Source organism: Onychomys torridus, chromosome 8, assembly GCF_903995425.1.
Source record: "Onychomys torridus chromosome 8, mOncTor1.1, whole genome shotgun sequence".
In the NCBI taxonomy this organism is placed as follows: Eukaryota; Metazoa; Chordata; class Mammalia; order Rodentia; family Cricetidae; genus Onychomys; species Onychomys torridus.
Genome location: NC_050450.1, coordinates 89,300,935 through 89,315,060, shown reverse-complemented (window position 1 = coordinate 89,315,060; position 14,126 = coordinate 89,300,935).

The following is a 14,126-nucleotide window of genomic DNA, read 5'->3' as shown; positions in this document are numbered from 1 at the left end:
CTGCACCATCTCCCCGGGCTCTCTGCCTCTTTCTTCCAGTGGGAGTCTTGCTATACTGCCCATCTGGCCTTGAATTCCTGGACTCTGCTGTCCTCTTCCCCATGTGACCCAAATAGCCAAGGCTCCAGATGTGTAGTGTTGCTTAGCTTGGTATCATCATTTTTACCTATCTATATGTCTGTCTATCTGCCTATCTATCTATCTATCTATCTATCTATCTATCTATCGAGACAGAGTTTCTCTGGCTGTCCTGGAACTCACTCGGTAGACCACGCTAGCCTTGAACTCACAGAGATTCTCCTGCCTCTGCCTTCCAAGTGCTGGGATTAAAGGTGTGTGTTGAAATGGCTGGCTGCTTCTTCTTTTCCTTCTCCTTTGGGTTTGCCTTTATTTTATTTATATGTATGGTGTCTTAGTTAGTTCTTTTTTTTCTTTTTTCTTTTTTTTGAGTTGAGGATCGAACCCAGGGCCTTACACTTGCTAGGCAAGCACAGTTAGGGTTCTATTGCTGAGAAGAGACACCGTGACCACGGCAAGTCTTATAAAGAAAACAATTAATTGAGGGTGGCTCTCTTATATTTTCAGAGGTTCAGTTCATTATGATCAGGAAGGGGAGTATGGCAGCGTGCAGGCTGACGTAGTGCAGGAGTAGAGAGTGCTACATCTTGCAGGCAACAGGAAGTCAACTGACTCACTGGGTGGTATCCAGAGCATAAGAAACCTCAAAGCTATATAGAATATACAAACTCATAGAGACAGAAAGATTAGACATTATCTCAAGACAGAGAAGAAAGGAATATAGAGCAAGTACAGAATTTCTGTTTTGTGTGATGGAAAAACCCCACAAACAGACAGTAGTATCAGGACATATCATGAATGTAATAAATCAATACAATTAATGTAATTAATGAATATCATAAATATAATTATTAATGAATACTGTGAATGTAATCAATGAGTATCACAAATGTAATTAATATCATGAGTGTAATTAATTAAAAAAAGAAACCTCAAAGCCTGCCCCCACAGTGACACACTTCCTCTAACAAGGCCACACCCACTCCAACAAAGCCACACCTCCTAATAGTGCCACTCCCTGTGAGATTATGTGGGGCCAAATACATTCAAAGTACCACATATGGGTACTGTTTTAGAGTTTCTGTTGCTGTGAGGAGACACCATGACCATGGCAACTCTTATAAAGGAAAACATTTAACTGGGGGCTTGTCTACAGTTTCAGAAACTTAGCCTGTTATGATAACAAGGAACGTGGCGGCAGGTATGGCTCTAGAGCAGTACCTGAGAGTTACATCCTCATCTGCAGACAGAGAGACAGAGAGAGAGAGAGAGAGAGAGAGAGAGAGAGAGAGAGAGAGAGAGAGAGAGACTGGGCCTGACATGGAATTTTGAAACCTCAAAGCCCACACACCTCCTATCTTAAGGTTTCTATTGCTGTGAAGAGACACTATGACCAGGGCAACTCTTATACAGGAAAGCATTTAGTTGGGGCTGGCTTACAGTTCAGAAGTTCAGTCCATTACCATGATGGTGGGAAGCATGGCGGCATGCAGGGAGACGTGGTGCTAGAGAAGTTGCTGAGAGTTCTAGTCCTTGATCTGCAGGCAGCTATTATTAGGTGTTGTTTGAGCTGCGACCTCAAAGCCCATCTCCAAGTGATCCACCTCCTCCAATAAAACCACACCTACCTCAACAAGAAGACACCTCCTAATACTGCCACTCCCTTTGGACCTATGGCGCCCATTCTCCCCATCCCCATAGTTTCACTGTGTAGCCCTGACTGGCCTTGAACTCACAGAGATCCACCTGCCTCTGCCTCCTGAGTGCTGGGCTTAAAAGTGTGAGCCATCACTGCCGGCGGGCATTTTAATTCAAGCCGCCACAGGTGCTTGCATGCATGCCTGTGTGCCACATATATGCAGCATCTGTGGTGGCCAAAGGGGGACAGCTCCTCTGGAGTTAAGGATGTTTGTGAGCTTCAGTGTCAGCACTGGGAGCCAGACTCGGGTCTCTGCAAGAGCAGCAAGTGTCCTTAACTGCTGAGGAGTCTCTCTGGCTCCCTTCTTCTTCTTCTTCTTCTTCTTCTTCTTCTTCTTCTTCTTCTTCTTCTTCTCCTTCTCCTCCTCCTCCTCCTCCTCCTCCTCCTCCTCCTCCTCCTCTTCCTCCTCTTCCTCCTCCTCCTCCTCCTGCTCCCCCTCCTCCTCCTCCTCCTCCTCCTCCTCTTCCTCCTCCTTCTTCTTTGTTTTTTTGAGACAGGGTTTCTTTTCTCTGTGTAGCTCTGTGTAGCTTTGGAGCCTGTCCTGGCACTCGCTCTATAGCACAGGTTGTCCTCGAACTCACAGAGATCTGCCTCCCAAGTGCTGGAATTAAAGGCCACCACTGCCTGGCTTTCTTTTTTGCATTTAATTCCACAACTCCCTTAGCTGGGAAGGCAAAGTCTCCACGTTTATGTGCCTTTGATTCCAGGGAACTTTTTTGTTTTTTTTGTGTTTTGGCTTTTTCGAGACAGGGTTTCTTTGTGTAGCCCTGCCTGTCCAGGGACCTCTGTAGACCAGGCTAGCCTCGAATTCACAATGCTCCAGTGTGCTGGGATTAAAGGTGCATGCTGGATGATTCCAGGTAGCCTTTAACTGGCAGAATTAATTACTTTATGAAATCTAAAGACTGTGAGGAGGCAACATTTGTAGAATGTGCATGAAAAAATGACTCAGCTTTTGGAAATCATTGCCACTTTTGACAATGAAGTCCATGGACAGGTTGCAAGGTCAGGAACTTATGAGATTCTGTGTCTGATATTTGTGGCCTCTGCTTCTTTTAGGTAAAGTTTCCATGACAGTGAGAACTGGACTGGTGAGATGGCTCAGTGGGTAAAGACACTTGCTGCCAAGCCTGATGACCCAAATTCCAGCCCTGGAACCCACAGAGTACAAGGAGAGAACCAACTTTAGCGAGTTGTCCTCTGACCTCCTCATGTGCACTGCGGCACACACACCTGAGTGGTACACATACGTAAAATAGGTTAAAAAAAACAAAAACAAAAACAAAAAACTTTTACCGCCTGTAATCCCAGCACTCAGGAGGCAGAGGCAGGCAGATCTCTGTGAGTTCGAGGTCAGCCTGGGCTACCAAGTGAATCCCAGGAAAGGCGCAAAAAGCTACACAGAGAAACCCTGTCTCAAAAAACAAAAACAAACAAACAAAATAAAAACCTTCTAAAAATTCTTTATTGATATTTAAAGAAGAAAGAAAAACAGTCCAAACCACACAATCAAAATAAACAGCAACCCAATCCCTCCAAAACCCAAACAAAATAAGTAAATATATAAGGCTGAGGATGTGGGGATGTGGCAGAGTCCTTGCTTAGCATGCCGAAGGACTCAATTGTCCAGTTAGATACCAAAGGGGTTTTCTGATTTGTTTACATTTATTTACTTACTTAATTGTGTGTGTGTGTGGTGTGGTGTGGTGTGTGTATGTGTGGTGTGTGTGTGTCTGTGGTGTGGTGTGGTGTGTGTGTGTGTGGTGTGTGTGTGTGTGTGTGTGTGTGTGTGTGTGTGTGTGTCTGTGGTATGGTGTGGTGTGTGTGTGTGTATGTGTGTGTGGTGTGGTGTGGTGTGTGTGTAGTGTGGTGTGTGTGTGTGTGTGTGTGTGTATTTGGTGTGGTGTGGTGTGGTGTGTGTGTGTGTGTGGTGTGGTGTGTGTGTGTATTTGGTGTGGTGTGGTGTGTGTGTGTATGTGTGTGTGGTGTGGTGTGGTGTGTGTGTAGTGTGGTGTGTGTGTGTGTGTGTGTATTTGGTGTGGTGTGGTGTGGTGTGTGTGTGTGGTGTGGTGTGTGTGTGTGTATTTGGTGTGGTGTGTGTGTGTGTGTATTCGGTGTGGTGTGGTGTGTGTGGTGTGTATGGTGTGTGGTGTGTGTGGTGTGTATGTGTGTATTCGGTGTGGTGTGGTGTGTGGTGTGTGTGTGTGTGTGTGTGTGTGTGTGTGTGTGTGTGTGTTGGGGGGTAAGTAGCCGATATCTTCAGCTAAGCTGGCTGTAGAGTTCCTACACAGCCACAGAAAGAATGCTCTGACGTCACTGTGTTGATGTTGTTCTGACATTTCCCAACTTCTTTTCCCCACTGAAGAAGAGGAAGAGGAAGAAGACAAGTTAAGTCTTACTTTGTGTTGTTGGAGAAAAACCTGGTCAAACATTCAGAATGCCTGAATGTGTTTTGTGGAAATTTAGGGAAAGCTGCCAAAAGTCCTGCCTTGCCAGGAGCCTTAAGGAAAACAGAAACCATATGATTCTCAAAAATGGATACAGTAGCTGGGCACATCTTTAATCCTAGTGCTCAGGAGGCAGAGGCAGGAGGTTTTCTGAGTTCAAGATGAACCTGGTCTACAGAGTGAGTTCCAGAACAGCCAGGGCTACAAAGAGAAACCCTGTTTTGAAAAACCACACATACACACAAAAATGAATACAGTATTGGAAAATAAAAAATCAGAACTCTCAAATATACCACCATCCACCTGGAGAATGTCCTAACAAGTAGGTACTAAGAGCTATGCAATTTCAAACCTTTGACCCACTCATTTTTGGGATTATAACCCAAAAAAGGGGAAAATGTAATTTTCACAAAGATATCCATGTACTATTTATAAGAGCAAAACATTGAAACTGATCCAAATGCCAAATAAGGGAACAGCTTAGTCCTTATGATACAGAGACCTTGGTAGCCCCAGGACTCTGCTCTCAAGGTCAGGGGTATAGTCTTGGTGGCTCTGATAATTAGGAGTGACAAGAACATTGTAAAGTGTGTGTTAGTGCAGAAACGCTTCTTCTGCAGTGATTTGCAGTATCCACCAGTTTATTGATTCATGCATGCCACAGTGGGATTGGGGATCAGAGGACAATTTATGGAAATCAGTTCTTTCCTTCCACTACGTGTGGGTCCTGGGGCGTGAGGCCTGAGGTCAAGAGCCTTTACACACTGAGCCATCTCACCAGCTCTTATTTATTTATTTATATTTTTATTTATATATTTATTTATTTAGAGGCAGGCTTTCACATAGCCTAGGCTGACCTCAAACTTGCCAGATAGTCAGATGTCACCTTGAACTTCCACTCTCTTGCCTCCACCTCCCCAGTGTGGAGTTACAGGCACTAGTGACCACTTGGAGTTTTTATTTGGCACTCAAAGCCAGGGCTTCCTGCACGCTGGTCAAGCACTCCACCAACTTGAGCTACATCCTCAGCCTTTAAAGTAAGGTCTCTTGAATATGAGTTACTATGTAGCAACCAGAAAGCACACACACGTTCACTGGAAACAATGTTGCCATGTTTATTCATCACGCTAAAGCTCATTTGTCTAGGGAATTGGTTGTTGTTTTGAGACAGGGTTTCCTGGCTGTTCTGAAACTCACTCTGTAAACCAGGCTGGCCTCGAACTCACAGAGATCTGCCTGCCTCTGCCTTTCCAGTGCTGGGACTAAAGGCGTGCGCCACTAGCACTGGGCTCTAGGAAATTCTTAATGTCAGACTACTATTCAGCATGGGAGAGTTTCTTTCTTCAACCTTAAGTTAGGCAGAATAACAGTTAAGTTGGGATCTCCTCATTAGTAACTGATGGGAATTAAAATACATTTATTAAAGCAGTATACACACTGAATTTTGTGGTAGTATGACTGTAAAGAAGAGCTCAGGGGTAGAGTATACCTGTCAATCATTTGCAAGGCCCTGCATGTAGCAGGAATCTTAGAGTCTTACTAATAAAATCAACCTCAGCCAGGTATTGGGGTGAATGCTGGAAGATCAGAGAGACAGAACAAGCCACAGCTACCTCAACTTGCCAGTTCCTCAGCTGATCCTGTTTCCTCAAACTGAAAGCCTCTGAGTCCTCATCCAGAATGGATCTCAGCTGAACTGTGCTGCTCCAAAGCCTGAACGCTTAACCAGCCAAATGCTTAACTAGCTCTGGTTTCTAGTTTTCATGCCTTATATATCTTTCTGTTCTCTGCCATCACTCCCTGGGAATAAAGGTGTGAGTAACCATGCCTGGCTGTTTCCAATGTGGCCTTGAACTCACGGAGATCTGCCTGGCTCTGTCTATCCTCATGTTTAATATTGTGGCTGTTCTGTCTCTGACCCCAGATAAGTTTATTAGGGTGCACAATATTTTGGGGAACACAATACCACCACACCTGGACTCAGTTCCCAGCACTGTAAACAAAAGGGAAGGTGTAGAGGGGATGAGGGGGAAGAGGAGGGAAGGAGGAGAAAGGGAGAAGGAAAAAAAACCAAAACATTAGGTATGGTAGCTTACCCTGTAATTCCAGCATTTAGGAGGCTGAGGCAGGAGGATTGCAAGTTCTAGACCAGCTTGGGCTGTATAGTGAGCATCAGGGTAGGCTGGGCTACAGATGAAGGAGGGAGGGAGGGAGGGAGGGAAGGAAGGAGGGAGGAAGAAAGGGCAGAAAGTGAACTTAGTACACATTTGACCTCCTCCATCCCTCTGAGAAGTCAAATCTGAGCTGAGTTATGCAGAGTTTGCCTTAAATGTGGAGTTTGTCTTAACTACAGCGTGTTTTGTTTGGCTCACTCTCCTTGGTGACTTCACAACAGTGTTAAGTACACCCACAGCCTCTGGGGGAGGCAGCTGATCTCTCCCACTAACTCCTGCAAAAGCTGGCTGTGTCAGACTTGGCTCATCTCACCCAAACGTTGGCCGAGATGCTCAGTGTATCTGGACCCCAGAGCTATCTGCATCTATGGGTGACAGCATTCAGTCAGTGTCCGGGGCTCTGACCCTGGAGCTCACAGTGGTTTTACGTGTATGAAGGCAGATGTAGTGACTCTGGTGCTTTAACAGTGAGACCTGATTGGATGACATATTTTCGAATTTAGAGCAATGAATCTCCCATGTAAGAGAACTGGAAGAGGGTTGTTTTGTCAATTAGTTGCAGCTGTCGGGAGGGGTGACGTGGACTGGTAAGGAAGACCTTGGCGGTTTAAAGACAAGGTCTATACTAGTTACTTCTCTCCTTGCTGCGGCAGAAAACCAGACAAAAAGCAGCTTAAGGGAGGGAGGGCTTATTCTGAATCATGGTTTGAGGGTGTGGTCCATCACGCAGGGAAGGTTGGGAGCAGGAATGGTGAGGTGATGGGACATATCATTTCCGAGATCAGGAAGCAGAGGGAGATGGATGCTGGTGTTTAACACACTTTCTTCTCCCCACCCCACCCCCCAAAAAAAAGTCAGCCAGGCTGTGGCGGTGAATGCCTTTAATCCCAGCACTCAGGAAGGAAACAGAGGCAGGCGAATCTCTGTGATTCAAGGCCAGGCTGGTCTACAGAGTAAGTTCCAGGACAGCCAGGAATACACAGAGAAACCCTGTCTTGAAACAAAGTCGTGTGTGTGTGTGTGTGTGTGTGTGTGTGTGTGTGTGTGTGTGTGTACATGTTGTTGCGAGTGATTTTGGGCACCTGAGTGGCCTGGTGTGCATATGGAAGTCAGAGAACAATCTCAGGGGTCAGTACTTGCCTTCTACCTTATTTGCTGTTTGCTTCTGTACATACCAAGCTAGCTGGCCTGAGAGCTTCTAGGGAATTTACTGACTCTGCCTCCCGTTGAGATCTAGGAACACCAGGGTTACAGAAATGTGCCACCAAGACCGACCTTTCACAGGTTCTGGAAATTCAAACTCAGATCCTTGCAGGCACTTTTATCCAGGCATCCATCTCCCCAGACCCCTAGTTTCCCCTTATTAGACCCCAGCCTAGTGGGGAGCGTCATTCAAAGGCAGGGTGGGTCTTCACTCTGTTAAACCTCTCTGGAAACACCTTGAGGTGTATCTCCTAGGTAATTCCAAACCCAGTCAAATTGATAGTGAAGACAGCTATCACCCCATCCAAAAAAGAAAATTAATTTATGCCGCTTGAGTTATTAAATCAATTAAGCCAAATTATATCTCGTGAAAGGTTCCTTTGCCTTCAAGATGAATGTGGATTCAGTGGGTTGAAGGCAGATTTTTAAGGGAAGGAGAGAGATGAAAAGATGAAACTCATGCCACTAGAAGATGACACACCTCAGTCAAGGAGTCTCGAATCAGTCCGTAGAGAAGATGAAGGAATTTTGTTTGTCCCTCCCTTGGAGAGACAGGAGTTGTAGAATGCTGTCCTCCAGGCAGAACGTCATCGCCAAGCAGCTGTGGCTCCTTGCAAGAGATTCTCAAGATTGGGCCTGTTGACATTCTGTCACAGAGGAGGGATGGGGAGACTCTTACACACTCACTTAACATTCCAGCTACTCCTTCCCACAGCTCCCTTCCATCCATGTGCTATATTCTGCCTGAGCACAATTGGTCTCGAGGTTGTGGGAGGTGATGGAGTGTACAGAATGTAGACAGTTAACTGAAGGAGGGTCCCATCTGTGTAGCTATGTGGTTGTTGTTATTCATTCTGGGGTGAGACTTTCTAGTACTGTGGGTGTTTGGCAGTCACCTACACTCCTGTAACTCCTCACACATGCTTTGTGAGTAAGCCTAATAAACACACCAGTTCTCCCAAGTTGAATTTCAGTGGAATCATACTTTGGTCAGTCATTGGTGCGGAGTACGTCTTCACATCTCCCCAGGGGAAGTTCATGCAACAATAATAAAGGACTGGAACCAGACTGGAGAGATGACCCAGCAGTTGAGACCACTGGCTCTTAACTTACAGAGGACCTGGCTTTGATTCCCAGCACCCACAAGGCACCTCCTAGCTCAGCCAGGGAGTTCCAGGACAGCCAGGGCTACATAGAGAAACCCTGTCTTGAGAAACCAAAACAAACAGGGCCTAGAGGGATGGCTCAGTGGTTAAGAGCACTGTGTGCTCTTCTTGAGAACGCAGGTTCAATTTCCAGCACCCACGTGGCTGGTCACAACTGTCTGTAACTCCAGTTCCAGGGAATGTTCATACAACTATATATGCAGGCAAAACACCAATGTACATAAAATACAAATAAATATATATATATACATAAATTATACAATGTACAAAAAATATAAAAAATTATATAAAAACAAACAAAAAATGTTGCTCTCTGAAAAACTAGCTTTATACTTTTTTAAAAAAAATTTCTTAAGACTTATTTATTTATTATGTATACAGAAGAGGGTGCCAGATCTCATTACAAATGGTTGTAAGCCACCATGTGGTTGCTGGGAATTGAACTCAGGACCTCTGGAAGAGCAGTCAGTGTTCTTAGCCACTGAGCCATCTCTCCAGCTCCCCCCCCCCCCCATACTTTTTTTATAAAAAGCCCAAAGCTCCATATAAGCAGCAAACCCTCGTAGTTATCTTGGAGTATTTTGAAGTTGTGTCTCTGCACTGGGAACACTTAGGAATACAAAGGGAGAGAAACACACAACTTACAAGACAGGCCCCCTTTCACACAGGTACTCTAGCCGTGGTCTGGCTCTGCTTCAGACAAGCTGGCTCAGCTGTTTACTCATGTCTTGTACTTCCGTTTCAACAGCTGTGTGTTGGGAAGGAGACTGGCAGAGGGGAGACTGCTCAGGGCTAAGAACCCGGGAAAAGTTAGAGTTGTGACTTAGTACTGCCTTTGTATCACTTTGGCCTCAACTTCTCTTCCTCCCTCCCTCCCTCCCTCCCTTCCCTCTCTCCCTCCCTCCTTTCCTCCCTCCCTCCCTCCCTCCCTTCCTCCCTCCCTCCCTCCCTCCCTCCCTCCCTCCTTTCCCTCCTTCCCTTCCTCCCTCCCTCCTCTCTCTCTCTCTCTCTTTCTTTTCTCTCCTTTTCTTCCTTCCTCTCTCCTTTCTATTTTCCTGCCCCTCTTCCTCCCTCCTTTGGGAATAGGGTCTTCCTGTGTAGCTCATGTTTGGCTTAAACTAGCTATGTAGACCAAGCTGGTTTCAAACTCAATGTCATCCTGGTTCAGCCTCCCTGGCGCTGGGAATACAGACATGCACCAGTATACTTAGTGTTTCTTGGTCTCAATTTCTATGGAATGGTAAAAAAAAAAAAAAAAAAAAAAAAAAAAAAAAAAAATCAATAGAAGTAACAGTGACCACGTTAAAAAATAAAAAAAAGCCAGGTGGTGGTGGCGCAAACCTTCAATCCCAGCACTCGGGAGGCAGAAGCAGGAGGATCTCTGTGAGTTTGAGGCCAGCCTGGGCTACAGAGTGAGTTCCAGGACAGCCAGGGCTACACAGAGAAACCCTGTCTGGAAAAACCACCACTGCCCAGCTATTTTGTTTTTTTAATTAACCTTTTTTTTCCCCCATTTATTTTACATGCCCACCACAGTTTCCCCTCCCTCCTCTCCTCCCATTCCCTGTTTGTAAGGCTCCTCGCAGTGAGGTCAGGACCTGTCCCTGGTTCTTAGCTGGCTTTTGGAACCTGTTTCCCAAGCTGGATGACCTTGCCTAGCCTTGATGTAGGGGAAAGCTCGGTCCTGCTTCCAACAGCTTTTGAACCTTTTGTGCTGAAATTTGCTCTGGGCCTTTCAGCTGTTCATCACCCACTGGCTTCAGCAGGTGCTAGCTAGCATCTCGACTAAATGAATTACATCCTTAGTTTCCTGACAGGAGTGACTTTTGGTTGATTGCTCCTTCATCCCATTTCTAGTCAGTTCTTTCCTAAAAACACACCAGAAGATTCTCTCCCATCTCAAGAGGCTTCTGACAACTCTTAGTCACTAATGCTACCATCTTATTTTATCTACACGCAAAGGCCTCAAATGCATCTGTCTGCTTCAGTGATGACTACAGAGTAAAGTCATATAAATACGATACATACTAATCATTCAGCTGCTAAAGGGATAGGTTTCAACCCACCTTCATATTTTGACAGGTTACAAACAGCTACTCCATTGATTAGGGCCGGAACTTCCAGTGTCCAGATGGGCCCTCAACTGAAACGGCCTGGCCCTTATAGTCCTTATGGACGGCAAATCCATTGCCGGTGACAGGAGGAGGGGTTCCCACTGGACTCCATGACCCATCTTTCACAAAGCAAGGAAGTGGAAAAAGGACTGCTGTAGGTGTGATCCAGAAGAATTAAGAGAGGAGTCGAAACCACAGACAGACTGGCACTTCCTCACAAGGTTAACCATAGGACCAGGCATTTCCACTCCTAAGGGCACTCCCAAGAGACATGACATCACACAGCTGTGCAAATATTCATAGCAGTGTTACTCACAATAAGCTCCAAGTGGGAGCAACCCAAACATCCACCAACTGAGTCATAAGCCAACCAAGCGTAGCATATCCCTACAGTGAAATATTACTTATGTATACCAAAATGGATGCCCACCCAACATGGCACATGCCTTTAATCCTAGCATTCAGGAGGTAGAGGCAGATGGTTCTCTGTGAATTTGATGTTAGCCTGGTCAACATATAGCAAGCTCAGGCCAGCCAAGGCTACACAGTGAGATCCTGTCTCAAAAAAAAAAAAAAAAAAAAAAAAACCCAAAAGAACAAATTAACAACAGCAAAACTCACCTGTGCTGGATAGCTTTATGTCAACTTGATACAAGCCAAGGTCATTTGAGAGGAAAAAACCTCAATTTAAAAAAAAAAAAAAAAAAAGATGTCTCTATAAGAACAGACTGTAGGCAGGCCTGTAGGGCATTTTCTTAATTAGTGATTGATGGGGGGGGGCAGCCCATTTTGGGTGGTGCTATCCCTGGGCTGGTGGTCTTGAGTTCTGTAAGAGAGCAGGCTGAGCAAGCCATGATGAGCAAGTCAGTCAGCAGCACCCCTCCATGGTCTCTGCATCAGCTCCTGCCTCCAGGTTCCTGCCCTCCCTGCTCTTTTTTTGTTTGTTTGTTTGAGACAGGGTTTCTTTGTGTAGCTTTGTACCTTTCCTGGAACTTGCTCTGTAGCCCAGAACTCACAGAGACCTGCCTGGCTCTGCCTCTCAAGTGCAGGGACTAAAGGTGTGTGCCAGCATGGCTCTCTTTTATTTTTATTATCATTTTTAATCACACAAAAGAACTCAGACTTTATGTAATTTACACAAACTGGAAAGAGGAACCACCACCACCACCAAAAAACTCCATTGAAAATTGTCCCACACATTCACCTAGGAGTTCCCAACCTACCAAGGCCTCCCGTGTGCCGTATCATTACAGGTGGCACAAATATTCAGTCCATAACAACACATAGCTACTTTTTGTGTACCAACCAGTATTGTGACATGACACTATTTCCTTACAAATACAATTTACATACAGTCATTTATTCTTAGCACTTTGACTAGTTATGTATAAGTCTCTGTTAAGTGGTGCCCACTGCAGAAGAAACTTGCCTGGCCAAGGCTGACAGCAGCACAGATCTATGGATATAAATGTAAATACTTCAAAGGCAGTTTGATGACATGATCACTTAGCAAAACAATAAAAGGGTTACTCCTCATGGCCTACAAACTCCCCAGCCATGTGTTGTTGTTGTTGTTGTTGTTTTAACCAGGTTACAGTACTAATAGGTTTTTCTGTAACGTGATAAGTTTCTCTGCTGATGCAGTAAGCCAGATCAAGCCAAATTGAAAAAGTAAAAGAACAGGTTTAATTGAACTAAGCAACTTCCGGGTGAGCCCCCTAGCCCCAGCGATCAGGTCTGAAGTCAAGCAGGGAGCTTATATACCCCCTGTAGGCGACGGGGTGATGATGTGTCTGTCCTCCACAAGCTGGGTTTGTGCACAAGTATGGTCAAAAGCTGATTGCTTTAGGTGGGTTCTTGGGCTGCTGGCAACTTCCGGGGAGGAGCCGCCACAGCCACCAAGAATGCAGAACTGGGCTTTTTGGTGACTTTTCTTTGTTGAAAATTCTCTGAGAGGGTGAGAGAGGGGGGTTTGGAGAGAGAGGAATGGGGCTTTCTAGAACGATCAGGAGTGAGCTGGAGGTTCCAGCTGAACAAGTACCACCCATGAATCCCCTCCTGTGGAGCATGTTCAGATACCCAGGAAGGCCAAAAGAGGATTCCTTACAATTGGAGTTACAGGAAGTTGTGAGTCACCAAATGTGGGTGCTGGGAACTGAATCTGAGTCCTCTGGAAGAGCAACCAGTGCTCTTAACCACTGGACCATCTCTCCAGTGTCAAGGTTGCCTGATTGTTAAACTGGCCCACTAGTGTGTCTAGCTCCTCAGCCCCTCTGTCTAAGCCCATGCAATGTGGGATTAAATGAGAGTAACTTCCCCAGTTAGGTTAAGAGGATGTAACTAACTGTAAAGGTAACTTACATAGCACGCTAATGAGCGTTGTCTGTTGCTGGTGTGCTCATCGGCGGCACAACTGGAAATCTGGGGGCTTCACATTCTGCTAGAATCCTCTGGCAAGGAACCAGAGTTTGGAGCATCAAGTGTGGGCCCCAAGCTTGAGTTGTGGGGTTCGATCAGACAGATGAGAACCAACACCCTTCTTCCTGGGACCATTAGAGAGACTCTGACAGGCTTAGGCCCTTGCTGAAGAACCCCAGACTATTAGGGGAAAAAATGCACCAGTCCTGAAATAAACACATTCCAGGAATCTGGGGCAATCAATCTTGCCTCAGGCAATGCAGGGTTGTGGTGATGAGGGGACGGGGTGAGGCTTCAGGGGTACACTGTGAACCAAGAAGAAATAAATTGTTTAACAGAAACTTGCTTCCTTGAGCATTCCTGGTACTTGGAGCTGCCTTAGGCTTTCTTTACTTATAACCCCAACCCTTGGTGACAGCAGGTCACTAGTCTTGTCCTTGTCCGACCCTCTCACACACTCTTGCGTGCACGCTATTGCTTCACTTGGTAGCGGTGCAGCCCCACCCTCTCAGAAATGGCAGTGTGATCCTAGAACAACTCTTGCTGACCTGTGGTCTGGTAACCAGTATGCAGTCTTGGCCAACACTATCTTTGCAGTTCTGAAACTCAGCACCGAGGCCAGCGTGTGGTCCGCCTGCCCATTTCACCTCACTTGACCCTTGTCTGACACAATAATTGTTATCAGGTGAGTTTAGTGATCAGCAAGAGAGGCTGCAGGGAGATGCCCTGCCCCACCTGAGCCTGTCCGTGTATAACGTGTCAGGCGCCATCTCCCCAGCCCTGCTACTTTTTTCACTTTGATACAGGGTCTCACTAAGTCATTCAAC